The following is a 26,344-nucleotide window of genomic DNA, read 5'->3' as shown; positions in this document are numbered from 1 at the left end:
AACGAGTGTGCCAACGGTCTCGCGCGACCACGCGAAGCTCAAAACCTCGGCAGTCGGCGGGGAAAGCAAAACGGTGCACGTTTTGGCTCCATACGCACACGTCGTCATCATGAGTGGGACACCAGCGCGCCTTCGCTTCTCGGAAAGCGATGATTTAAATATGCTGTGGGACGTGAAGGAATGCAATCCCTTTGATGATAACATGCAACATAAAGTTCGGTGGAATGAAATCGCTCAACGTTTGTCAGAAGAAAGCGGGAAAGTATTTACCACCCGCACTGTGGCTTCGCCTGGCCCCGCTCCAAGCAGCTCGACTAAACAAAATTAGTTTTGTTTATCTGTACTAGATGGCGCGGCACAGCATGCTAGCGCTTTTCATTGCTACATACAGTTCTGTCTGAACGGAACTCTAGCGCAAATTGTAGTTCCGTCTGGATGGAACTCTAGCCACAGCCATTGAAAATAAAAGCTGGTACAATAAACACGAAACTCAAACTTTATATAGGTCCTATGCTGCATTTATCGAGGTGTTTCAGAAAAAAATGCTAAATTGAAGTTTTCCTTTTGAACCAAATCCCTATAGTAACGTACCTGCAATGAAAATGAGGTGAACCATGGAATTGTGTTGTTTAATAAACTGAAGGCCCTCAGAAACAAACTAAATAGCTGGCTTGATTACGCCAAAGCCTATTACTATGTCTAGCGTTTCCCCAAAATGCGTGATAATTAAAGTAAAGTGTGAAAAGAACTAGCCACGCCCACTAGGCATAAAATAGGCATGGAAGAGCCACGCAAGATAAAAACTTACACGAGTTTTTGACTTGGCAACAGCCATGAGTGAGCTTTTTGTGAATGTCGCCGATTTTATTGCCGATGAACTGATATACCACATATCAAAACCTGATTACACCCATACCGAATTCATTACCACTTACCCCAAAAACCCGCTATGAGGTGACCATGCTAATGTAAAGCAATAAAAACTACGTATCACCTGAATACGGTGACATGAAACCTATCCGATTAAAGTATGTGTCCGCGTCTGTATCAGAAATTCTAGCTCGCATCATGAACTTCATGTTCCCAACTGGGGCAATTCCTGACGACCTGAAGGTTCCTAGAGTTTGTCTGATTTGCAAAGGTGGCGACAGAAACGAAAGTGCTAATTACAGACCTATGTCTGTTCTACGTATTTTATCCAAAATATGTGAAGGCACCATCAACCACAGGTTGCGAAATTTCTTCGCCAAATGTAACTTTATAAATCAAGTATGGGTTTTTGAAGAATAGATTCACAGAAAAAACAGTGCTAACAATAAAAGACAAAATTCTTGATAACATTGAAGCGATGAATTATGCACGCTTGGTTTGTTTAGGCTTTAGAGAACCTTTTGACTACGTTCATCATGCTGTTCTCTTCCATAATTTAAATTGTTACGGTGTGCGTGACATTTCCTCAGCACAGTTTTCTAGTTATTTGGCTCACCGTTTTTACTATAATAATGAGAAGAAGCTACCCATCACACAAGGGGTTCCACAGGGCTCAATCTTAGGTTTTAGAACATAAATTAATTATATATCTCATATAACAGATTCAACAGATATGGTAATGTTCGCTGATAACACCAACATTTCTTTAAGTGACTGAGCTTGTGCATACTTGTGGGCAAGACAAAATCGTGCCTAAATAACCTTCACTCCTGGTTGCCGTCAAACAGACTGTCATCAAATCTTTCGAAGACGCGCTACATAATTTCCAGGCGTATTAACACTATATAATTACATGTGTTTAATGTCCATTATGCTGACATTATGATTGAAAGAGTTGCCAGTCGCAAATTTATTGGTGTTTGCTTCAGCGAGACACTGTCTTGCAATGTGCATATTGCCACGTATCATTGTAGCGTACGTTCGTTCGCGCAAGGCCGCAGAAAAGGGGTGTTATCATTTGTGTTCGTGACGCGAGAAGCGACCAGACTTATCTCGATTGTTCACAGCCATGAACAGCTGCATCTACGTGTTTCTAGATTACTCTAGATTATCTCCACCTGTTATCTCGAAGTTTCCTTGCCGGCTTTAAATTGAACGATGTTGCGAGCAGCGGGCATTCATAGTTCGACGACTGACGAGCACGCTTGTTGCTTACGCGGCAGCGTGGCGGCAGCGTGGAGTGGCATCCTTAAATGGGCGTCCGCAAAGAACAATGTTCCCAATGTTGCAGCGCCGCCGCACGCGCCTCTTTGAACAAGCATGCGTGGACGTTCTGTCAATGAGCGAGGCTGAGTTCTTGCGCAAATGGTGGACATACTTTATCGTCCTGCGCGGCGGTCGAGTATCGGCTTTCTTACTGCATTACTGACGTGCTCAGTGCTGCGTCACTGCGCATGTGCTTGACTCATCAGAGCATTAAGTTCATCCGTTTTGTTTTGTATTTTCTATGTCAACACAATATGGCCGCTGGTCGGTCGTGACCAGCGGCCATATTGTTTTTTGCGTCACCGGCCGACGTCATAAAACGGGCAGAAGTGTTGACGTTGCTTACCTAATTATGCGAGCCGATTGAGACGATTTTTTGCGACAGGAACGATTGGTCTCAAACCGCTCGAGACAGAAAATGGCGGGTTGTTTACATGGCCGGTGGCCGCGCGAGCAACGGTGTAAGATGGTGCATGAAGACGGTTTTGACGTGCCGGACGAGTTGTTGCGACGTTTTGACATAGGAAGGAGCACAATGGCTGTGCGACGAACTCGCCGTTGAACTTGGAGGTGTGCGGGTGAGTGCGCGGTCAGTGGAGCGGCAAGTCTGTGCGCGCCTTCGCCGCCGCTGGATTTCAAGACACCGTCGGAAATGAAGTAAACGTCGGCGTAGCCCAACCGACTGCAAGTGTTTGCGGTGAGTTGCGGAGACCACTGTCAAAGTTAAGTCGCAGAAGGTGCGCGCTTTCCGGCCAGACCCCCAAGAGAAGGCGGCGGCGAAGGAGGACTTCCTTCGCATAAACTTTCGCCACCGCAGTATCCCCGGCGGCGTCATCCGAGCATCATCCGAACGGAACGGCAACAGCACCAACACGAATTTCAAGTGCTTAATCCGAAGCGGGCGGCATGAGTTGGTTACGAGGCGTCGTGAGCGATTGTTGGCGCAGTGACCGGGCGCGTGCCGGCTGTTAATTCCCACAGTGAGATTGCAAGCTCCCAGCAGCTGCACCGGTCTGCTCCCGTGTGTCGGCAGTTGCTGCAGTGTGAATATTCATGGTCGCCTGGGATTTTCTGAACAAAAATAAATAGGACCACGCATCGCCCTTAGAGCACATTTGTCGTCGATAGCAGGCTAGGTGAGTTCACACTGGCGAGTCGCGGAGGTCGCGCTACAGGCTTAAATCGATTTATTACGCTCCCTCCCCGCTTTACATGTACTTCGGAAACCGTAACTAATTGACCGAAATCGGACGCCTAGAATACTAGCGCGACGTTTGCAACTCGCCAGTGTGAACTTGCTTTGAAGCTGCCTTCGCCGGTCTTCGAGCCAAGCGCTACTTGCGAATTGATTTCGGCAGGCTCGTAGCGATCACTGCCTTTAAACAGATTTTTCCGCGCACTTAAGACGTCTGCGCAGTACTTTGATTCTACGTAATGTGTAAAAAAATAAGACAGCCCTCGAATCAGCTGATTTTTTTTTCTGTCTGCCATGTTTACGATGGGTGAATATGTGGGTGGAGGGATAAGGCTGAATGTAGCTGAATCCTTTGAATCAGGCGGCAGCTCACGCCACCTAGCCGACGCTTTTCCAGCGTCAGTGCACTCTCGCGGCAGCAAAAGTGACTGAAGAGCCACCTTAATTGCAGAACTGAGGACGCTTCTTGTTTTGCTTAACGTTGTTAGGTTTGAAACATAGTTTGTTGTGAAAATAAAACATTGTTCATTTTATTAACGGCTTGTTTACAGCAAAACGTTTGCATACGGTCCCCTATTGCACAACTAAATGCTTCCTGGGTGGAGCCCTGCTACTAGCCGCTAAAGCCCCTAGCTAGGGACTTCACTGGCCACCGCTGATTGGTTGACTCCGCGTTCGCATCTCGCGGTGTCGTCATTTTGACGTCAGAGTCTCAAAATTGAGACGATAACTCGTAATACCGTCCCTGGTGGAGGTGCGGGGTAGCCTTCCATGTACCGGACACCCCCTGCAAGTCGCGACGCCAGCCCTTCGAGTCATTCACCGGAGGACTTGACTCCAGTCTACCACGCAGCCTCTTGGAGCCTCCAGCCATGACTTACGCCGCAGTAGTGCGCCGTCGTGCACCTCGACGACGGCACCTAAGCCCCTATCGCCATTACCCAGCTGGGCTGGAGCGCCGCCCTCTCGCCCCAACTCGCCCGTCCTACGAGCGTCGCACACGGCCTAGGAAATGCGACGAGTGGAGAACTCCCGACCAGCCCCGCCAACTATGCTTCCACTGCGGAGAAGCCGGTGACATTGTCCGGTACTGCCCATACAGGTGAATGGGCATCTGAGGATTTTCATACGACGCCCCACGACCCCGACCTGGCCTGCGACCAGCCGCAATCGAAGAGTTCTTGCGTCGGGAAGAATACTCATCGCCGAGCCGCCTATCACGTTCCCCATCGCCATCGTCACCGCACTATGTATCTCCTAGCCGAGGCTACGCAGTGCGTGGACGCTCCCCCGGCCCCCGAAGGTTAAACTGAATAAAGCAGCCTCTGGAGGTGAGGTTGCTTCTGAGCGCAAGAACTAAGACCGTCCATCGACGAAAACACAAGACTATGCCTCCACTACGACGACGACCCCTACGGCGACGACGACAACTACGGCGACGGCGACAACTACGGCAACGACGACAACTACGGCGACGACGACAACTACGGCGACGACGACGACACATCCAGACTTGAAGCTTTTACCGCTGCCCTTAAACTCTATTATGAACGCGAAACGACTCGAAGTTTACATTATCCGTGTTTATTTTCATTTTAAAGCATCGAGACGATGCCTCTTTGGGAAGGGGGTAATGCCACGTATCATTGTAGCGTCCGTTCGTTCGCGCAAGGACGCAGAAAAGGGGTGTTATCATTTTTGTTCGTGATGCGAGAAGCAACCGGACTTATCTCGATTGTTCACAGCCATGAAGAGCTGCATCTACGTGTTTCTAGATTACTCTAGATTATCTCGACCTGTTATCTCGAAGTTTCCTTGCCGGCTTTAAATTGAACGATGCCGCGAGCAGCGGGCATTCATAGTTCGACGACTGACGAGCACGCTTGTTGCTTACGCCGCCACCGAGCGATGCAGTTCTTTTGCGGGCGCAAGCCAGCCCAAATAAAGAGCTTCGTTTACGAGACTTATTGGTGTCTTCCTGACCGCTGGACTGCCTTCACTACAGCGTGACAATATTTTGAAACATGCTTTCAGTCTGAACAGAACAATTGGAAGCCTTTACCGATTGACTAGCATTATACCTACATGACTAAAGATATCAATATATTATGCACTTTTTTACTGTAAAATTTTTTATTGGATTCTCATCTGTGGAACTACGACTTGATGCAAAAGAAAGAACTGAAAGCAAGTGAGGCATATCACGGCCTACTACAGAACCTCCTAACAATGTCACTGCTCATTGAACACTATCCTGAAGGCAGATCAGATACCAACAATGTCACTGTTCATCAAACACAGTATCCTGAAGGCAGATCAGATATTTGTTCCGATTATTTCAACATATTCACAAAACCGGCTGTACGCTTCAATTCCTGACAATTCTTCCAACACGTCCGACTTCACAAGGCAAAAAAAAACAGGTTCCTAAGATCCGATCTAATTAGGGCATACAGACAGTACGCTACGAAGTTCATTCACCGATTAATACTTTACCTCTTCCTCTTCAATTCTTCCACAACGTGGTCCACTGAGAACCTTAAACAATGAATGATTATTAGTAGCGTTCAATTTCCACAACATTCCACTCGAGATTTCCTTACCGTTACTGCGTATGTTCTATAAATCATGTTGCTTTGTTTGATGATTCAGCAGTATGATTCTGCTCATTCCAAGCTAATAAAAAGGGGGATTGCTTCACTTTACCTCCAATCTGCCCTTGAAAAATCATGCTCTCACAACATGCATCTAAGATTTCAAAACCAATTGGCTAGGCTGTCTTCAGCTGGGTTCCCTGGTTCTCTCGTAACGTCTGTCGCTGAAAGCCTGCTGCAGAAGAAGAAGAGTAAGGCTGTGAGAGCTGGGGAAGATGTCCCTCGAGAAGAGGTGGTGCGACCTGTGGTGGTGCCCTACGTGCACAAGCTAGCCCACAATTTGAAAACGGTCGCGAGCAGGCATGGTGTGCCGTTTGTGTTTTCAGCCCCTGAAAAGCTCGGAAGCCTTTGCTCTCGTATTGAAAGAGGACGAAAAGAAGAGAGGGGGTACGGCCCGAAATATGGGCGATCGTTCATGAAGTGCGCTGAAGGAGTTGTGTATGAAATTCCCCTCTCGTGCGGCCGCTCCTATATAGGGCAAACTGAGCGCTGCGTTAACGAGCGAATTAGGGAGCACGAAAGAAACGTTCAGCAAAATAAAGAAGGCCCAAATATGCCTAAGCATATAAGGTCCTGCCCGTCACGATCTTCTGAGCCATGTTTTCTAGTGCCCGAATTCTGTCAAAAAGCAAAGGCACAAAATCTAGGGAATAAATCGAAGCTTTCTTTATTGCAAAAAAAGGAAGCATGTGCGTCAGCGACACATCCATATCTTTGTACAAGGCTGAGAGCAATTTTTTCACACGTTCATTATATCTATCAACTTTGAAGATGACAGTATTCTTTGCATTAAGACGGCATATATTTGTGCATGTTTTCTTCTAATAAATCAGTTGTGAGTGGCACTTCGTCCCGTCTTTCTGTTTTGTGTTCTGTCTTATTTTGCGCCTGTAACCAAAGCTCTCAGGAAGTTTTTCATTATATTCGAGTCTCCTCTCTCCCACATCCCCCCACCCCACCTCCGAGTCTCCCACCCCTCATCTACGAGAGGATGAGTGTGATTCCTCTCTCTTTGTTCTGTCACCTATCAGCCATGGCAGGTAGCGGTTCCATGTACCAATGAAGGTAGGTGGCAGGCAGCTCTTGTCATCTGGAGCCATGTGGCAGGGGCTTGATAACCACGACACTTTTTTGTGGGAGTGTGCCTCTTACTGGTGTGAATGAAATCCATCGCACCAAGTAGCCGAAAAACCATTAGTTGCATTTGGGCCCTATTATTATTTAGCCTTGTTTTCCTCTGTATGGCACCATGCTGATACAGTAGACTCCAAAGTTCTCCATTGCCGAAATAGGTCTTCTAAATGAGACAATAATTTTGCATCACATTAGCCAATCATTGCTAATAGGTAAGCTAAATAGCCAAGGTGGCCGAAATTTCTGGAGCCCTACACTACGGCATCTCTCATAGCCTGAGTCGCTTTGGGATGTTAAACCCCCATAAGTCGAAATCAAACCAAACAAATAGTATTGCATAACAGTGCCGGAGAATGAAAGGCTGTGAAAAACCAAGTGCTTATGCGCTGCTCACGCAGAACCACACTACCTTTGCTGCCGAGATCCAACTACTAAGTATTAAAGCTGGCTTCACAGCATCAATGTCGACAAGATCCAACTGTGAAAGGCACTGAGACACCTCCACTGGCATAAGTTATATACACGAACAAATATTTCATTCAGTCTCGGGAACCACCCACAACAGCTAATGTAATAACATATCACTAGGTGTTCTAATCGTGCTAGCAGCCGTTTGCTTCTTGGCCTAACAGAGAGCATATTTTTTCCCCCACAGATCCGTTTCATGCGTGAAGGCGACCACGATCTTTTTTTTTCAAATTCTTCAGAATGACGCCACAGCTGTTCAATGAGGTGTTCGGCTTTGTTTCCCCGGACCTGACACGGCAGCACGTTGTAAGAGAGCCCTGGAGCTACCCGAGCGACTGGCAATAGCATTAAAGTTCGTACAGCTTGAATTCTGCTTTCCAAGAAGTGGTGTCTTCCAGTGTAGCGGCAGGTTGGTATGGATAGCATAGACACTTGCGGAGCACCATGACGTAAGACGATTTGATGCACTAAGAACTGATGATAGGTGTAACGTTAAGAGATCGAAAGCGGGCGGAGTGGGTGAGGGAACAAACGCGGGTTAATGACATCTTAGTTGAAATCAAGAGGAAGAAATGGGCTTGGGCAGGGCATGTAATGCGAAGGCAAGATAGCCGCTGGTCCTTAAGGGTAACGGAGTGGATTCCAAGAGAAAGCAAGCGTAGCAGGGGACGGCAGAAAGTTAGGTGGGCGGATGAGATTAAGAAGTTTGCGGGGATACAGTGGCGGCAACTGACAAAGGACAGGGTTAATTGGAGAGACATGTGAGAGGCCTTTGCCCTGCAGTGGGTGTATTCAGGCTGATGATGATGATGATGATGAACTGGGCTACTTCGAGGGCGGTACTACTTGGAAGGGATGCTGTCTCTGCATAACGCGTGAGATAATCAGTGGCTACGATTATCCACCTTTATCCGGAGCCAGATGTAGGGAAGGGGCCCAGCAAGTCCATGCCGACTTGTTGAAATGCTTGCAAAGGCAGCTCAATGGGCTTGAGGAGTCCGGCTGGCTTCACGGACGGAACCTTACGGCGCTGGCAATCCCGGCAAGTGCGTACGTAATGTGCAACGTCAAGGCCCAGGCGAGGCGAGTAGTACTTCTGTTGAATCCTGGCTTGTGTTCTAGTAACTCCAAGGTGGCCGGAAGCGGGTTCGTCATGGCAGGCGTGAAGAATTTCATTGCGTAGGGTCACAGGGACGACCAGCAAGTATGGCCTAGTGTTGGCCGCGAAGTTCTTCTTAAAGAGAACACCGTTACGTATGCAGAGAGACGACAAAGCGCGCCTGAAGGCTTTAGGAACTCTGCTGCTGGCACCTTCAAGATAACGAATGACGTCGCGAAGATCGGCGCGTTGATGCTCGGCGAAATCATTGGTATGTATGCACTCGGGAATACTTCATCGTCGTCACCAGCGTCATCCCGAGCTGGTTGCACAGGAGCACGAGATAAGCAGTCTGCGTCTGCATGTGTGCGACCGGATTTGTAAATGACGGTGATACCGAACTCTTGAAGTCGAAGGCTCCATCTAGCTAGGCGTCCGTAAGGATCCTTGAGATTGGTCAGCCAGCATAGTGCGTGGTGATCGGGCACTACTTTGAAGGAGCGGCCATAAAGGTATGGTCTGAACTTGGAAACTGCCCACACGATGGCGAGCCATTCTTTTTCAAAGGCAGAGTAGTTGGCTTCTGTCTTGAAGAGTGCGCGGCTGGCATAGGCGCTTTGTTGGTCCCGCTGAACTTGAACGAGGACAGCGCCCAAACCAACGTTGCTGGCATCGGTGTGGACCCTTGTGTCAGCAAGCTCATCAAAGTGCGCCAGCACGGGGGGTGACTGCAGGCGGCGTTGAAGCTCTTGAAACGCCTTCTGCTGCGGAGGTTCCCACCTGAACGGTACATGTGTTTTTGTGAGATCAGTAAGGGGTCAAGCAATTTTAGAGAAATTCTCCACGAATCGGCGGTAGCCCGACGCGAGCCACGCACATAGCCCGAGGAAGCGAAGAACTTCCTTTTGGTCACGCGGCGGTGGAAAATGGGCAATGGTGGATGTTTTTTCGGGATCCGAAAGGACCCGTTCTTGGTTCACAACATGGCCTAAAAACTCTTCATATGCAAAAAGGCATCTTTCGGCTTTTAGAGTAAGGCCTGATGGCGTAATGGCCTGCAAGACCTCCTCGAGGCGACGAAGGTGCTCCTCGAAAGAGGGGGTAAAAGCGATGACGTCGTCCAGGTAGACTAGACAAGTTTGCCACTTCAAATCTGCAAGAACGGTGTCCATGAGCCTTTGGAAAGTCGCGCGTGCCGAACAAAGGTTAAATATGGCATCATCTGAAACTCACACAACCCGTCCGGAGGGATTAATGCCGTCTTTTCGCGGTCTCTTTCGTCTACCTCAATTTGTCAATATCCAGACTTCAAGTCCATGGAGGAAAAATATCTGGTGTTGCATAAGCGATCCAAGGCGTCGTCAATTCTGGGCAGCGGATACACATCCTTTTTAGTGATGTTGTTTACCCAACGGTAGTCAATGCAGAATCATAAGGTGCCGTCCTTCTTCTTCACAAGCACAGGGGCCGCCCACGGGCTCCTACACTGTTAACAAAACAACACCCAAAAGGGAGTAAATGGCTTGTCCTCTAACGCACACCCAAAAGGAGGTTTTTTTTACTCAATATGTATGGTGTTTTTTATTTACTCTCTTACATACGGGAGTTATTTTGGAGTTAAAGGGAGTTATTTTGGAGTTAAAAGGGAGTAAATTTTTTACTACCGACAGAGATGGAGCCCAAAAATGGCGTCATGTTTATTTATCATCATTTAGCTCATTCCTACAGCAGTGACAGCGGCGGAAACGGGCAGTAGCTATACGGACCGCCGGCAACCCAACTTGGGAAACTGCGTTGCCCTAATGTGACCCCGCGTCACGCATTCTTTCCGCTGTCTGCTAGCCCAGCGGCGGCCTACGCGGCAGGAGTCGTCTGCTTGTCGTCTCCTTTTGCTGTACGAGCTCGTTTCGTTGGCTATGTTCGTAGATAAAGGGATGTAACATTATAATCAGTAGTTCAAAACTCTAAAGGAGACGCTGGGTAGTTTTCAAGGTCATGCACCACGCTATATTTGACCCAAAACCAGAGCAGAAAAGATGAAAATACACCTGTTGGTAGTTTGGAATGGCAGTGTTTCCTTCCATATTCACTTCATTGAGGCTTGGATTTTAAACATGGCTGAGGAAAAACGTGGCCTCATGACCTCAATCAAGAGCTCAGCGTTGACACTATGTTCTATCACAGTTCCATGTTCATGCAACACATAATCTGCTGCAACACACTGCGAGAACCACACTGAAAAAAAGCCTGTGAGAATTAGGCCTAAGCGGGGGCTGTAACGCTGCGGCGACACAAACAAAGGAAAGTCAGGTATCGCTAGAGCACTGGAGGCTTCACAGGAGCAATTCAATTATGTAACGTACTGCAGCGCAAAACGGCGACAAGTCGATATCTTGTACCGCGGCAGGCGCCCATGAGGAACAGAAGTCAGCAGAGATGCAGCGACGATGGTAACCAAGCGGTCGTCACTCCCCGCCATTATCCGACAACTGACCAGAAGCGGACGAGACGCTAGGCGGCGGGGCGGATTGCACAAAATGGTGTTTTTTACTCCATTTCGGCACTGGGGAGTATTTGACACAAATAACTCCCTTTCTAGACTGGAGTAAATGCTGCTAAATCCTCATTTTTACTCCATTATTCCCTCATGGGAGTAAAATGGAGGACAGTCCACCTTTTTACTCCCCACTCATGGAGTAAATGTTTTCACAAATAGAGTAAAAAGGGTGGCCACCATCATTTTTACTTCCTTTTGGGTATATTTTTGTTTACAGTGTAGAAAGGCGAATAACGTCGTTTGCGACCATTTCTTTAACCTGTGTGCTAATAGCCTCACGTTCTTTGGTAGACACTCGATAAGAGGACTGTCGGAGTGGCGGAACATTTGCACCCGTAATAATGCGATGTTTCGCAAGATGCGTCTGCCCGACGCGCGGCGAGGACGCGAAGGCACCGCGGTAGCGATTGAGCAGTTCCCCACTTTGTATCGCTGCTCGAGCGGCAGGGTAGGGTTAATGTCGTACTTAACATCCGTATGTCCGTCGGGCTCAGTTATTGAAGCAGTTGTTAAACTGTGCACACACCTAGTTTCACTAAGAGCGTCAATATACGCCACAGTCGTCCCTTTGTTAAGGTGTTGATGGTCGCTGCTGAAGTTGGTGAGAAGAACGTTGACCTTGCTATCTTCAAGGAAGACAATTGCCCTGGCGACGGAAATTCCTCTGTCCAGTAGCAACAGCTGCTTGCTTTCGACGACACCCTCAATTTACCGCATGCGCTTTAAGCCGACGGTTACCATCACACTGGAACGTGGAGGCACGGTCACGTGTTCGTCCAGAATGTTTAGCGCCGCTGGGAGAAAACTATCCACGGATATGGCCTTCTCGTTCGAGAACTTGACGGACTGTGATTGGAGATCAATAACTGCACCGTTTTCGGTCAGAAAGTCCATACCGAGTATGACGTCCCGGGAGCACTCGGCTAACACTACGAACGTTGCCAAGAATGTTTGGCCTTGCACGGTTACCCTCGACGTGCACGTTCCTGTAGGTGTAATCAAATGTCCCCCTGCAATACGCATCTGGGGACTGTCCCAAGCGGTTGTGACCTTTTTTAGTGCCACGCCTAATTGTCCACTAGGTTCCGAATAATCGGCACCAGTATCCGCCAGTGCGGCTGCATCGGCGCCGTCAACCGAAATCTTCAAGTCGGCAGTTGGTGGTGTCTTACTTTGGGGATGTCGAGGCATTCGGCTGCGGTGTGTCGAAGGAGTTCGGCATCGAGGAAAGGCGTCGTCATCATGGAGGGGTGCGTCAGGACATCGGCTAGTTCTAAGGTACGTGGAATCAGGAATCGTCGGTACGGCTACGGAATTCGGCGTTGGTTGAGAAGTGTCTTGTGGCGATGGAGGATCTTGTACACTTTGTCTTTGAGCAGCCGCACCTCCAGAGGCTGCTGCATCTATTTCCCCCTACGGGGACTCCGAGACTGGCCTCGTCCTGGGGAACTGTACCGACGCGGTGATGGAGATCGAGAGAAACGGCGCTCTACGGAGTCTGCTTGCGAGATGTAATCCGCGATCTCCTGCGGTCATTCTCCATACATCGGACGAGGACAACCGACGGGGAATCCTCTAAGGCCCATCTATTTGTATGGGCGGCGGCGCCAAACATGTCCAGCCGCACCGCAACATCCAGCCGCAATGGTAGCACAGCGGCTGATTGTCTGGCGCTCTCCAGACATCCGTTCTGCGGCGTCCTAGCCGCTGTGGAGAATTCGGCTGGGGAAGTGGAGTTTGTGTAGCAGCGGAGGCGGCTGTGTCGTAACGTGGGTTCGGCTGGGATGTAATAAAGCGGCGTGTGGCGGCGGCGTAGCTGAGATTCGGGGGCGGCTGAGGCTGCACAGAGCTGGGAACAGTTATTGATGTACAAGTACCTAGAGCTTGCTGCACCTCCTCACGGACAACGTCAGTAAGCGTGCTAACCTGAGGCTGTTCCTTGTCCGGAAAGAGCTCCGCCAGTTCTTCTCTCACGATGCATCAAATAATCTCCCGTAGAGAGTCTGCCGAATTCACCGTGGCACCCTCCACAGTGGCCGTGAGCATCGATGTTGTTGTACGGTCGTACTGCCGGGCCCTCATGTCAAGAGACTTTTCGATGGTGCTCGCTTCCTTTACGAAGTCACCTGTAGTCACTGGAGGGCTTCGAACCAGGCCGGCGAACAGCTGCTCCTTGACCCCTTTCATCAGGAAGCTCACCTTCCTCTCCTCCGACATACTTAAGTCCGCACGTCGGAAGAGTCTCTTCATTTCCTCAACATACACCGTCACACTCTCGTTAGGGAGTTGATTTCGGGCCTTTAAAAGCCGATCAGCCTTCTCCTTGCGCAACGTGCTGTCCTTGAAGACTTGGAGGAACTCTGTTTTGAACGTATCTCACGTTCCAAGGCCAGATTCATTGTTTAGAAACCAGGTCCTCGCGTAGCCTTCAAGTGCGAAATGAACATGCCGCACCTTGCAGTTAGCGCCCCAACCACTGTAGAGGGCCACCCGGTCATACTGGTCCAACCAGTCTTCGGCGTCCTCGTGTGGTTGACCGTGGAAATGGGGTGGCTCTCGCTGGTGGTGGAGCAGGGCCGGCGGTACTGTAGCTGGAGGATTCATTGTTGTAGCACTTGCCCACCGTGAACAATGGGAAACAGGGAGCAGTCCAAATTCGGGAGGTAGGCCCTGTAATCGGCGACTGCCCTGGTGGACTGGCGTGTCTGCCTTCGGTATTTGTCCAGGGCTTGAATTGCAGCTTGAAGGAGGCGTACTGTGCATTAGCGACGTACCCAGCACCTCCACCAGATGTCAAGTTGGTAATAAGCGGCTGAGGGTCAACAGCGGCGTAGCAAAGGACGTGCGCTTCCAGAACGCTTGCACACACACACACAAACTTCCTCGTCTTCTTCAAAGGCGCTTTCATCTGTACGAGTGCTGGCGTCAAAATAACCCTCCTGACGTTTTCAGGCCATAATGAGTCCCTCATTTTTCCTTATTCCAGTAGCCCTTAGAAAGAATAAAAAAGAGAAAGGCCAGATAGACTGGACCAGTAGAGTTGTGTCACACTGAAAGCCAATAAGAAAAAATGTGCATGCATTCTTTAAAAAATATTTCGAGTGCAGCTCCTGAGCGCCCATTCCTGGTTTAAGTGGCGTCGCAATCGCCATAAACGGTGGGTTACCGATTACTCACTTGCGATCCCACCGGGTTACCCACTGGCATTCAGTGGGTAACCGGTAAATCTGGCGTGCAGGATTCTGCCGAGCCTCCCACAACGCATCGTCGTTATCGGGAACACAGGCGTCTTCGATGACCTGGTGAATGGTAGCGTTGGGTTCTCCCTTAACCCTTAAAGGGTAGCTCGCAAATACGTCCTGCACTCACAGCCATTTGAAGGATGGTGTGTGGGGAAATATAAATTAGGCTCTAAGTGTATGTAAGTAGAAACATTTCTCCCTAAAATCCTTTACGTAATCACATCACAAAACTAAGACACTTGAAGAGAAGCGCTCAAACTTTGCATTACTGAGCATCATTATCGTCAGTCAGTTCGTTATTTTTTTTCAAAACAAGTGTCTCGCCCACAGACCCAAGCACCGAGCTGCAATTTGAGTGAACAGAAGGAAAACAAAATGATTAAGGCAGAGTAGTAAGGGCAAAGAACCCGTAGTAGTACTGTCCTGACACGGTGGTCACACAGGAAATATGCGAGTGCATGAATATGCTAACCCTGCCATCTAGCGATAGCAAGCACTAGACCCTTCACACTATGAATTTACTTGATCTGCCATTTCTATAAAAGCTGCATAAAAAACTAGGACATTATGGTGCAAAAATCAAACTCAAGTGAAACAAGGGTTGCTGGTTCAAGTTTCCTTATTGATTGATTCTGCTGCTTCATCTTGTAGCTACCTGGCTTCGGGGCAAGACATCTGCAATGTAGCACTGGCGTACCGTGTCGGTACTGATACTGCAATGCGCTGCATTCACGCAACCTGTCGGGCCATCTGGGAGCGAAAGATCTATTCATGTCGGTGAGTTGGTCCGATGCAAAAAAAAATTTAGCACTCACTGCACCTCCTTTAATGTGCTGGATTTTGAAACAAATGATTCACAGTTTCATTAACGTGTTCCCTCTTTGGTGCGAGAGTCATTGTTCGCGATCTCAAAGAGATGTGCCGCTTTGTAGGACAGTTTTTCGTGCTGCCGGCTTCATGGTGCCTTTTCAACTGTACCTAGTACTGCTGCACTGTTCGGTACAATTATTGGTGCATATGTTTGACTCTACCATTTTACAGGCAGCAAAAAGATGTCCTTAAACTTATTTACCTCTAGCTTCTGCTGATAGTATTTCCACCATTTCGTACACGCATCCTAGGAATAGGTGGTTGCATGTTTGCCAGGCAAAACAGAGAATAACATAAAAAAAATTGACTGGCAGAAATGCGGAGACAAAATCACGTACCCCTTATCTGTCACTGAAAGGTGGCTTTTTGTCTCGTGGTAGTTAGCAACATTGCCACTGTCCATCTTACAGGGGGGGAAATCTGACTGTGCAGCCTGCTCGTGGCCCCCCCCCGCCACCGAATACGGGCCGGTGTAGTTTCGGCTACTAGGCTTTGTTTCGGTGCAATGCCAGCAGTGGGGATGGGATGGCCGGGACCCATCCTCTGGGGATGCAAACCCCCAATGGGAGTGGCAGCGACTCCCAGACGACTGTGAGGGCCAGTCGTGCACGTGAGGTCCGATGCCTGAGCGGAGGCAGGCCTGGGTTTATACTCAGGTTGGACCCACGAAATCCGGCCCGGAAGGCATGTCAAAACGCCAAAAGGTTTTCAAATACATGCTACCTTCCTTCCTCTGCGCGCGGGGGCGTGCAAGTCTGGCTACCGACGCGTCGGTTTCTGGCTACGGAGAAACCAGGTCCGCGCGGGGGTTTATAGTGGTCAGGCTCTGAGGACCGCCGCCTCGGGGAAGCGGCCTTACGGCCGGCCGCAGGCTTAACCGCCTGCGGGATGCCGGGGGATGAGGGCTTAGTACTGCCTCGTAAGAGTCTGGCGAAAACCGAAGATGTGTGGAGTACCGGTGGAGTAGGCCCGGGTCATCTCATCCTAAGCCACGTTCTTGGTTAGTGGCCCGGTCGCCCAGCCTTGAACACTCTCTCCTCAGTAGGAGAAGAGTAAGCTAGGAGAGGACATAAGTGCATGGATGGTTGGAGGAAGCACAGATGGACCCCCCGGAGCGACCAGTTCTAAGGCCGCGAGGCCGTTGACGTTCTGGACCTCCACTGGCCGGGACTATCACACATACTTCCGGTGTCCGAAAAACCGCGAAAAACCTTCGACGGCTAGTAGCCGGCAGGTGGGAAAAGCCCTCTAGTGAGCGATGAGGAGCCCCAGGTAGCTACTGACCCCGTGTTAGGTTTTCCTGTCTCCGACGGTCGGAGCCCGTTGCGTATGGTGGGTGGTCGGGCATCCCGTGAGTGGGGCCGCACCATTGGGCAATCTCGATGCTCTCCCTGTCCTGGCCATGCGGGCCAGTAATGGAGTCGAGATAATTGAAGGATCAGAGCAAAAAACTCGCTGTCCCCATTCCCTTCCCACGTCCCATTTCCCTTTCCGCTACTTCCCAGGGGAGGTCAGGGGAGCCTCCCCGGGCCCGCTCTCTCGGCTGTGGGTCGCTAATGTAGCATTTTCCCTATTATTTTATTTTTCCACCCACGGTTGGTCAAAATACAACTTGCCTACGGGCCTCCTCTTTTATTTTTCAATTGGGTTAAGCCTGTTGTGTGTAAGCGGTGCAGGCAGGGGCCTATTATTTTTATTTCCTTTTCGGTTGCCCCAACCTATTCAATGTCCATCTTACAAAGAGCGCTGCTGGTTCCTTCCAGACGCCTACACGGTCAAAGTGGATACAAATCACCAAGAATTTCAGCTTGCGATGGCAGTTCCCGAACAGCTTGGGAGCAGTCGACGGAAATCATGTGTCCGTCACTTGCCCTCCCAATTGTGGGAGCCGATGCTACAACTACAAGGTAATATTACTCATTACTCCTTCTCATGTTCAACACATTATTCAAGTTGAGATGACAAATGTAAATTTATAAATTTATTGACAGTGACTAGATTACCCTTAAATGCATCTTTCGAATGACACTGCAAGGGATCGCAAGAGGCGTGCGTAAGCGTTTCGGACGATTAAGCTACGAAGCATAAAGTCAGGCCTTGGTCACTGCTACCTTGAGCATTTTAGATTGAGTGTGCTGACCCCTGTGCTGATTGTCTTTGCGGTGCTTTTTATTTCAGGACCTGCACTCTGTAGTGCTGATGACCATCGTGAACAGTCAGTGCAAATCCGTCCTCATAGTTGTTGGTGCCGAAGGCTGGCTGAGCGATGTGAAAACATTCAAAAAGTGTGACTTCGGCCGTGACCTCACTAAGGAAAACATTCCGAGGCTTGGAACACCACCTGGGATGGCCACACCTCTACCCTACGCAATTGTGGGCGATGAGGCATTCCAGACCAGAACATACTTAATGCCCCATTATCCATCGAGGCAGCTGGATGACCAGAAGAGAGGGTTCAGTTACAGACTGAGCAGAGAACGGTATGATATCACATTGTTTAGTTCGGCCTGATAAGCTAGCAGTGAAAGAGGTGGTGAAATAGAGGCCTGTTTCGAAGGGATGGACAGAAATTACCCGTTGATTTATCGATGGGTGGGATTATCGAAAGCATTTTCAGTAAACTTCTTACTGACTGGAGGAAAGTCTTCGTTGGAGATGCACATCAATTTCAGAGCCACCTAGTTTGGACACATGCAATTCCACTTAATATTTTTAACCTCTCGTTATTGTAATGGTATCCCCGTGAATGTGTTTGTTAAAAATAAATGCACTGAATGTGGCACATTTATTTTCCTCTTCTTATTACTTTAAATGCTGAGCATTCTTTTTATTTTTTTTTAAGGCGGTGTGCTGAAAATGCCTTTGGTATTACCACAGCAGGGTGGCGCATCCTATTGCGCACAATGCCCCTCCGCCCTGAGAATGTCGACTCCGCTGTCAATGCTGCCTGTGTCCTCGACAACTTTCTCACTGCCTTCTCTGATCCTTCAGTTCAGTTTCAGTTCAGTTTATTACCTTAAAGACACCCGTAGGGGTATTACATAAGGGGTGGATTATACAAAAAAAAATAAGTACAATGGTTGCCATGTGGGTTCAACATACAATATGATCTGTTAGTGCTTTGGAAAAGTTGGATGGGCAGGTGATAGCGGCGATGCTGCGGGAAAGGCCGTTCCAATCTAACGCTGCTCGGGGGAAGAAGGAGGCAGCGAACGTGGTCGCATGGGTCCGAGGCCGGGCAACATGAAGAATGTAACCAGTGCGATGCGATATGCGAGCTGGTGATGTGATATAGACTGCGTAACCGTGGGTGCTGTAAAAGAACTTATGAAACAGGTTTAGGCTGGCAATGCGGCGAGGAATAACAAGGGTTGATAAGGCGGATTCTGCTTTTAAAGACGACACGCTGACTTGGTATGAATAGGTATTGTGGATGAATCTAGTGGCACGGTTTTGGACGGATTCGAGTGCATTTATGAGGTATATTTGATGTGGATTCCATATGGGGGATGCATATTCTAGTTTCGGTCTGATTAGCGATTGGTAAGCCAGGAGTTTAACTTGTTGGGGAGCGTGACGTAAGTGGTGTTTCAAAAAGCCTAGTGTTTTATTCGCGGATGATATTACATTTGAAATATGTGTGCCCCAAGATAAATCATAAGATAGCGTGACTCCTAAGTACTTAAATGAGTGAACTGCTTCTATTGGGATTTGAGCTATATTGTACGAAAAAATAAATGGTTTAGTGCGACGGGTGAAGGATACAATCTTGCATTTCTGAGGGTTAAGTTTCATCATCCACGGGTCGCTCCATTTCTGAACGTTAGTTAGGTCAGTCTGGAGGGCTTCTTGGTCGGAAGAGTTATTAATAGTACGATAAATAACGCAATCATCTGCGAACATACGAATGTGACATGATACGTGAAGGGGCAAGTCATTAATGTATATTAAGAATAATAATGGTCCGAGCACTGATCCTTGGGGGACGCCTGAGGTTACTGGAATGTAATCAGAAAATTCGTTATTAACTATGACAAATTGGGTTCGATTTGTTAAAAATTCCTTAATCCAGTTTAGAATGCTAGGGTGAATATTTAGGTAAGAGAGCTTAAGTAGTAATCTCTGGTATGGTACTTTGTCAAAGGCTTTTGTGTAATCTAAAAAAATAGCATCAATCTGTTGGTTGCAATCAAGGTTAGCATGTAAGTCATGAACAAATGTAGCCAGTTGTGTCTCACAGGAAAGGTTTTTACGGAAGCGATGTTGTGATGAATGAAAGAAATTGTTGGAATCGAGAAAGTTCATGACTTGAGAATAAATTACATGCTCCATGATTTTACAAGGAATTCTTGTTAGGGAAATGGGTCGATAATTAAAGGGAGAGTTTTTGTTACCAGGCTTGAAGATTGGGACGACCTTTCCCACTTTGCAGTCATCCGGTATGTTACCTGAAGAGAGAGACTGAGAGTACAATAGTGATAAGTAGGCCGCGGAAATGTGCTTAGTATTTTTCAGAAATTTCGAGTTAATTTCATCGATCCCGGCTAATGACGTTAGCTTGATATTTTCGATACGAGATGATATACCATCTGTGAAGAAAGAAACTGGATCCATGGTTGACGCTGTGAAGGAACTTATGAAGGTGTTAGCAGGTAAATCACACTCTTTCGCAAAAACAGTTGAAAAGGCTCTATTGAAAATGTCAGCACATTCACAATCGCTGATGGTTTGACCCATATCGTTAGTAAGAACGATTGTACGTGTATCCTTCGGGTTTACTACGTGCCAGAATTTTTTAGGGTTGTGTATTAGCATATTTGGCAAGTCAGAGTGGAAAAAGCTGTGTTTTGAGTTGCGGATAGCAGCAAGGTAATCAGCTTCGGCAGTGTAGTACTTTTGCCATGATGCTTGGCTTGGGTTCCGCTTTGCTGCCCGATAGTGACGCTTTTTCTTGTTTTCCAGGCGTCTCAGGGCCATAGTAAACCACGGGTTTTGCTGATTAGCACGGAAACTAGCCACCGGAATGTACTTGTTTGTTAGTTCGTGAACTTTGGCCCTGAAAATCCTCCAATTTTCGTGAAGAGACTTTGTGTGGAAATCGGTTTCATAAGTTGGAAAAAAAGCAGTTAGTTCTTCATTTATTGCTTGAAAATCACCTCTTTCATAAAGACGGATTGTTTTCCTGGAAACTTGACGTAGCATGGGTGTAAAACTGAAGGTAGCATGAATTACGTTATGATCACTTATTTCACTTGTGGGCCAATAAGTGTCTCCTGCACTGCTGCCTTAGGGTTGAGCAAAGAAGATTGCAGTCAGTTCATGTTGATCCGATGGGCTCCGAGCAGGTTGAGCATGCAATATTGTTGTTTAAAGGCTCCCTCCGGGTTGAGCAAAGAAAAGAAGACAGTAGACAAGAACGTACCCACCCTTGGGCTGAGCCGACCATCAGCACTTAATTCTCCCATTCACCGCTGGCCTTAGAGGGGATGATCACAGTACCTAAACCCCCGAGGCTGGCATGTTTCTTGGTCAGCATAGAAGCAACAAATAATCTCATTATAGGGAAATAAAATGAAGAGAGGAATTAATATCTTGTCCCTTCTCCCATTGGTAGTAGTCAGTGACCGAACAACCGACATACACGAAGACAGCTTGCATTCAAATGTTTAAATAAGAAAAGTAAACTATTTGTACATGGAGAAACGAGAACAGTGAAGAGAATAGAGAGGAAATAAGAAGGAAAAATAAAAAGAAGGAGAAACGAATCTCAGAGGATAAAGAGAAAGGAAGGGTTTACGGTCAGTCCTTTCTTTTTCTCACTTCGTTCATTATTATAACTTGTAAATTAATATTATCATTACTATTTATTATTTAGTTATTTCCTTTAATTTTGCTTTACTTTGCGGAATCTATAAATAAGCTAATCGTCCTTTTTCTAAATTCTAAATAACAACTTAAATAAAAACATTTTACTGGAATTCTTCTTCTGAATTGAGAGAAAAAAGCAAAACACAGGGAAAAGAAAGAAAGAAGGCGCAAAAATATAATGAAATGAGGTTAAAAATTAAGTACAGCACCAGTAAATACTATTCCGCCCTGCTTGGAGTCAAGCGACCCCGCCGTATTAAATAAATAAATAAATAACACCTGTTTTTCTTGAGTTGTTGTTGTTGTTGTTGCGACTGAGAGAAGGATGAAAAGGAAATTGCACGGGCCGGCCAACTGGCTCGAGCCGAGCCACCACCGCTGCCATGTGCAGATAGAGGAGAGTTAAAAGATCAGAGGAAAGAGAAAAAAAAGAGAAAAGACGCGCGTCGCAGCAACAACCGCGTCCGCCGAAGCGGACGCTGGCTGAAAAAACAGGTAAGCGGCCGAAGCCGCGCTCGCTCCACCTCCTTCCCGAAGCGCTGATTGTGAGTTTTTACAGGATGTCGGGCACGCGGAAGGCCAAAGCAGATTCCAGACGGCAGCTCATTCATCCCCAAGAGACCCTCCTGGTGGAGCTGGATTACCACTTGCAGTGGGACACGGCTGCTACTACCCCTTGATGTCCAGGACTCAGACTAGGAGGCAGCCATGCCAGCTACTGGCACAGATGTCCAGGCCCAGAGATCAAGCAATACAGGGAGGACAAGGATAAGAACACTGAAGAGAAAACATTGACGGACGAAACCTTGCCATTAGAACATAACTTTCCAATATTTATTATAAGGACACTGACTATGCAGGGAATGCGATGCTGCAGGGAATGCATGCTGCAGGGACACTGCAGGGAATGCGATGGCTGCTACCCACAGTTCAACAAAGCCACCATCATCGGAAGGGGCAGGTCGAGGCTCGAAAGAGAGATTTTAGAGGCGGCACACATGCGCAAACTTGGGCTTGATATGTGTGTGAGTGAGCCTTCCGTGGCGCTTTTAGATAAAGAGACCCGGTTTCTGTTAAACCTGTGACGGGCATTTCTTTGTTGTTTTTTGTTCGTTTCTTGTTCGTTTCGATGTATATCATTAATTATCTTGTGTGTTCCACGTGTCACTATCTTAGTTCCCGTACGCTATGCGCAGATGCAACCTTTGCTGCAACATGTCTTTTTTCAATAAACTTCAGTTGCTAGTTACCGCTCGTCCTGTCCTCTTCTCGATCTTCAGTCCTGTCAAGTTTGCGGTTATTCCTCCTCCCCAACTGACTATAAGGACACTATGACTCAGAATAATCGTAAGTCAAGAAAACCAAGAAAATCAATGTAATTAACGCCCTACTTTCATCCCAAAACAAAAGCCGCTGAGATGGGCCGACCCTTAGCTGTGGTCGCCGATGATGGCACATTCCCCCCCCCCCCCCGTTCTTTTTTTTCTGCTATGCTAAATTTTTTTTCTAATGTCTGATTTTACATTCGTTTAAAGTGCCCTAAGCGGTGCGGGCTGGGCAAAATTTTTTTTCTCTGCCCACACTAATATATGTCCAAAATCCACGGTCACAGACCTTCGTGGACAGAGAAGACATGCTTGGGAATATTGTGGAAGGATGCCGGCGGCAGGGCATCCAAGGGGTGTTGGGGGGACAACTTCCCTCGCTCCAACTCGTGCAAGGAAGTACCTCGCTGATGCTGCAGCAGCCAGGGATCAGTTCGCTGCATACTTCTCCAGCACGGTTGGGGAAGTTCCCTGGCAGTGGCAGCAGCCAGGAATTTCAAAGTATGCAGCAATAAGATGGATGCAACAGCAGCACCGTTGTTGCCACTAAAAGTAAGTTGCTGTAGTGCTCAAAAGTAATGCACAGGAGCTTTTTTAGTACATTAGCTGTGGCTGCTGACAGTGCTTGAAGCTGCCTGCCGCCCTAACCTATGCCTTACACCTTGAGGCAAAAAATTGGGAGTGGCTTAGCTTTAGTTAAGCCTGGATATACAAGCGAAAAGCTGCAGTTGTGCTTTGTTTGACGTCATGCCTGTTGCAGTCCGCGCACACTGCACTGAGAGCACCACGATAACGGTGTAGGCAGGCGCGTTATATAGCCCTCCTTCCGCATGCGTAGTAACTGCGGTAAACACGCGGCTGCAAGTAGCGTCATACGAGGAAGCCGAGTGCGCGCCGATGCACACTCGGTAAACACGCGCAGAGCACGCGAACGACGGCGAAGGTCGACCGGCGGAGCCGTGCTCGTCGGAGGCTCCGCCGACCACCTGCGCCTCTCCAGTGACGTCCCGCGGCGAACTCGCACATGCGCAGCTGTGGCTAAAATTGATCACGGCGCAAGCCATACCCGGTGTTCAATAGCCTAGTGAAGCTTTTCGCTTCAAAAGGGACGAGCATGTGGTAGCACTGCACTGAAATAGAATGAAGTAGCTAAAACATAGCATTGCACTGGTCCGGCTTGTGCGAATGCATGGTTCAAGGAAGAACAAATCAATGTTACATACAAACAAGATCGGAGACGGTGAGGACTAGCACCAAATAAGGTTTATGCAATGGAAAGTGACCTCCTTGCTTTTATGCTTAGTCTCGATTAAAAAAACGAACAAAGGAGCAAGGACTGAATATTGACTGAAAAGGGTTGTTTTGTAGGCCAGTTGGTCATACATATTTCAAGAAATGCTTCGGCGCGGCAGACAAGGACAAAACGTAGAATAACACCACAGAGCGCCATGTGGTGTTATTCTACCATGTGTTATTCTACCATTCCACCATAGAGCGCCATGTGGTGTTGGGCGCTCTGTGGTGTTATTCTACGTTTTGTCCTTGTCTGCCGCGCCGAAGCATTTCTCGAAACTGAACATTGAGTCTGCATCAGGGCTTACGACTAACAAATTGACGCCAATGTGTGCAGCAGCCCCGCATGTATGCAGTATATTTACATATCTCCGCATGAATTCACCTGGTATCCCTTACGAAATGGACTTTGTATGTCTAGCGTCAAATTGATGCATTCCTTATGGCACATTAGAAAGTCACCATTGAGGCAGTTATTCAAGTGCTTCTGCAAGAGAAACAAAAAAGAAAGTCAAATGATATAGTACATCAAATCTTCTCATGTTAGTAGACATGAGATACTCCAATGATGATTTTCATCAATTATTCGTTAGCAGTAAAATGAATTCAGGAAGGCTAATATCACTTCGCGTAGTGTTTACCCTGGCCTTGTTTGATTATCCATTGTTACGTCCTTCTTGTGCTCTTGCGCATTTCAGATGTATTTCGATATATATATTTTGAAACAAAGACAAGCTGCACAGTGTTTGTTATTACTTTGCATATTTTGTTGGCGAGGTGGAGCAAAATAATTCCTTAATTTTCTTTCATTTCCTCTCCGTAGCTTATTTTTAACCATTATATTAACGAGCCCCTTAACTCGCATATTCATTTCTGGGTGTATCCCATACGACACATGCAATTATCGAAATGCAGGAAAAACATTCAAATGTTCGTATTTTATTGAGGGGCATTTCACTGCCCCGAAAATATTTCTATGATCCCAGATCATTATTTAGGCAGCATCTACCAAGATCTCCTTTTGTCACATTGTGAAGTTACGCTGGCTTCAGTCTCAGTTATACTATTTTGACTTAATTCTTACGCAATAACTTGTCATTTGAAGAAATAAATACACTGTAAGCATTTTAATTTTCAACAATGACACTTGCAAAATGACAAAAAATTTGCATTGACTGGAGTCATACCAGAGCCACTCATAAAGGCATCAATCTTAATAAACAGATTCACAACAGCGCTACGAAACAAGGACAGAAGGAACACGAAAAACACAGGACGGGCGCTGACTACCAACTCTTTATTGCGTGAAAAACCAGCACAGATTTATACTATTTCCTGGACCACGTGATGCACTGCCAGCCACGGGACACAGCGAAGGAACGCTTCACACGTTTGGGGAGTCATCACACAGCTCGACAGAACTCATAAAACGTGCATGCACTATCAAAAAATATAGCATTACCAAGCTAATGATAAAGGGACTAACAGATACAAAGATGCGCATGGACCAGCTACAGCCAATGACAACTGCAGCTCAGATAGGCAAGAAAATGAGTACTTCAAAGCAAAGCGGAATCTTTGGGCTACGTAAAAAACATTCAAGAGAGCGAGAAGGCGTAAAAGCATGAGAAAAGCATGAGCAAAATGGCGATGAAAAAAGTAAAAGTTGCTAGGCAATAGGCACAGTCAGCAGGCTAAAAGCGAAAACAAGAAACCGACACCAACAAATAACACGGTAAAAGTAACAATCGTTAAAAAGGGAAACTAAAAGAAAGAACAAAAAACAAAAACATGAACCACCACCGGCCAAGCAATGAAGACGGTAAAACAACTAAAAGTCTTTAAAAGACAGAGGAGCAAAGTTCCGCATAAGGTCTCATGCTTTTACGCCTTCTCGCTCTCTTGAATGTTTTTTACGTAGCCCAAAGATTCCGCTTTGCTTTGAAGTACTCATTTTCTTGCCTATCTGAGCTGCAGTTGTCATTGGCTGTAGCTGGTCCATGCGCATCTTTGTATCTGTTAGTCCCTTTATCATTAGCTTGGTAATGCTATATTTTTTGATAGTGCATGCACGTTTTATGAGTTCTGTCGAGCTGTGTGATGACTCCCCAAACGTGTGAAGCGTTCCTTCGCTGTGTCCCGTGGCTGGCAGTGCATCACGTGGTCCAGGAAATAGTATAAATCTGTGCTGGTTTTTCACGCAATAAAGAGTTGGTAGTCAGCGCCCGTCCTGTGTTTTTCGTGTTCCTTCTGTCCTTGTTTCGTAGCGCTGTTGTGAATCTGTTTATTAAGCATGAACCAACTAGCCCACACCAGAATCCTCTTACATCAATCTTAAAAACAATTTTTTGTGTTAATTTCTCACGCTTGGCTTGAAATTACTGCATAGGTGATTGTGCCCAATAAGGCAGTTTTTCGTAGTGCCCATATATCTACACATTCG

General features: G+C 47.4%; 2 pseudogenes; one reads left to right on the top strand and one right to left on the bottom strand.

Annotated features, from left to right (window-relative positions):
* LOC149325079 (uncharacterized) overlaps positions 1-13,520 on the bottom strand; it is a 34,876-nt pseudogene extending 21,356 nt beyond the window's left edge.
* A 4,094-nt stretch (positions 13,521-17,614) lies between these two features.
* On the top strand, positions 17,615-23,158 carry LOC149325078 (uncharacterized; annotated as a pseudogene).
* Positions 23,159-26,344: the final 3,186 nt, after the last annotated feature.

The sequence above is a fragment of the Amblyomma mixtum genome, chromosome 10 (assembly GCF_055824585.1).
Source record: "Amblyomma mixtum isolate Tamu chromosome 10, ASM5582458v1, whole genome shotgun sequence".
NCBI lineage: Eukaryota > Metazoa > Arthropoda > Arachnida > Ixodida > Ixodidae > Amblyomma > Amblyomma mixtum.
This window is presented reverse-complemented; position numbering and strand designations above follow the sequence as displayed.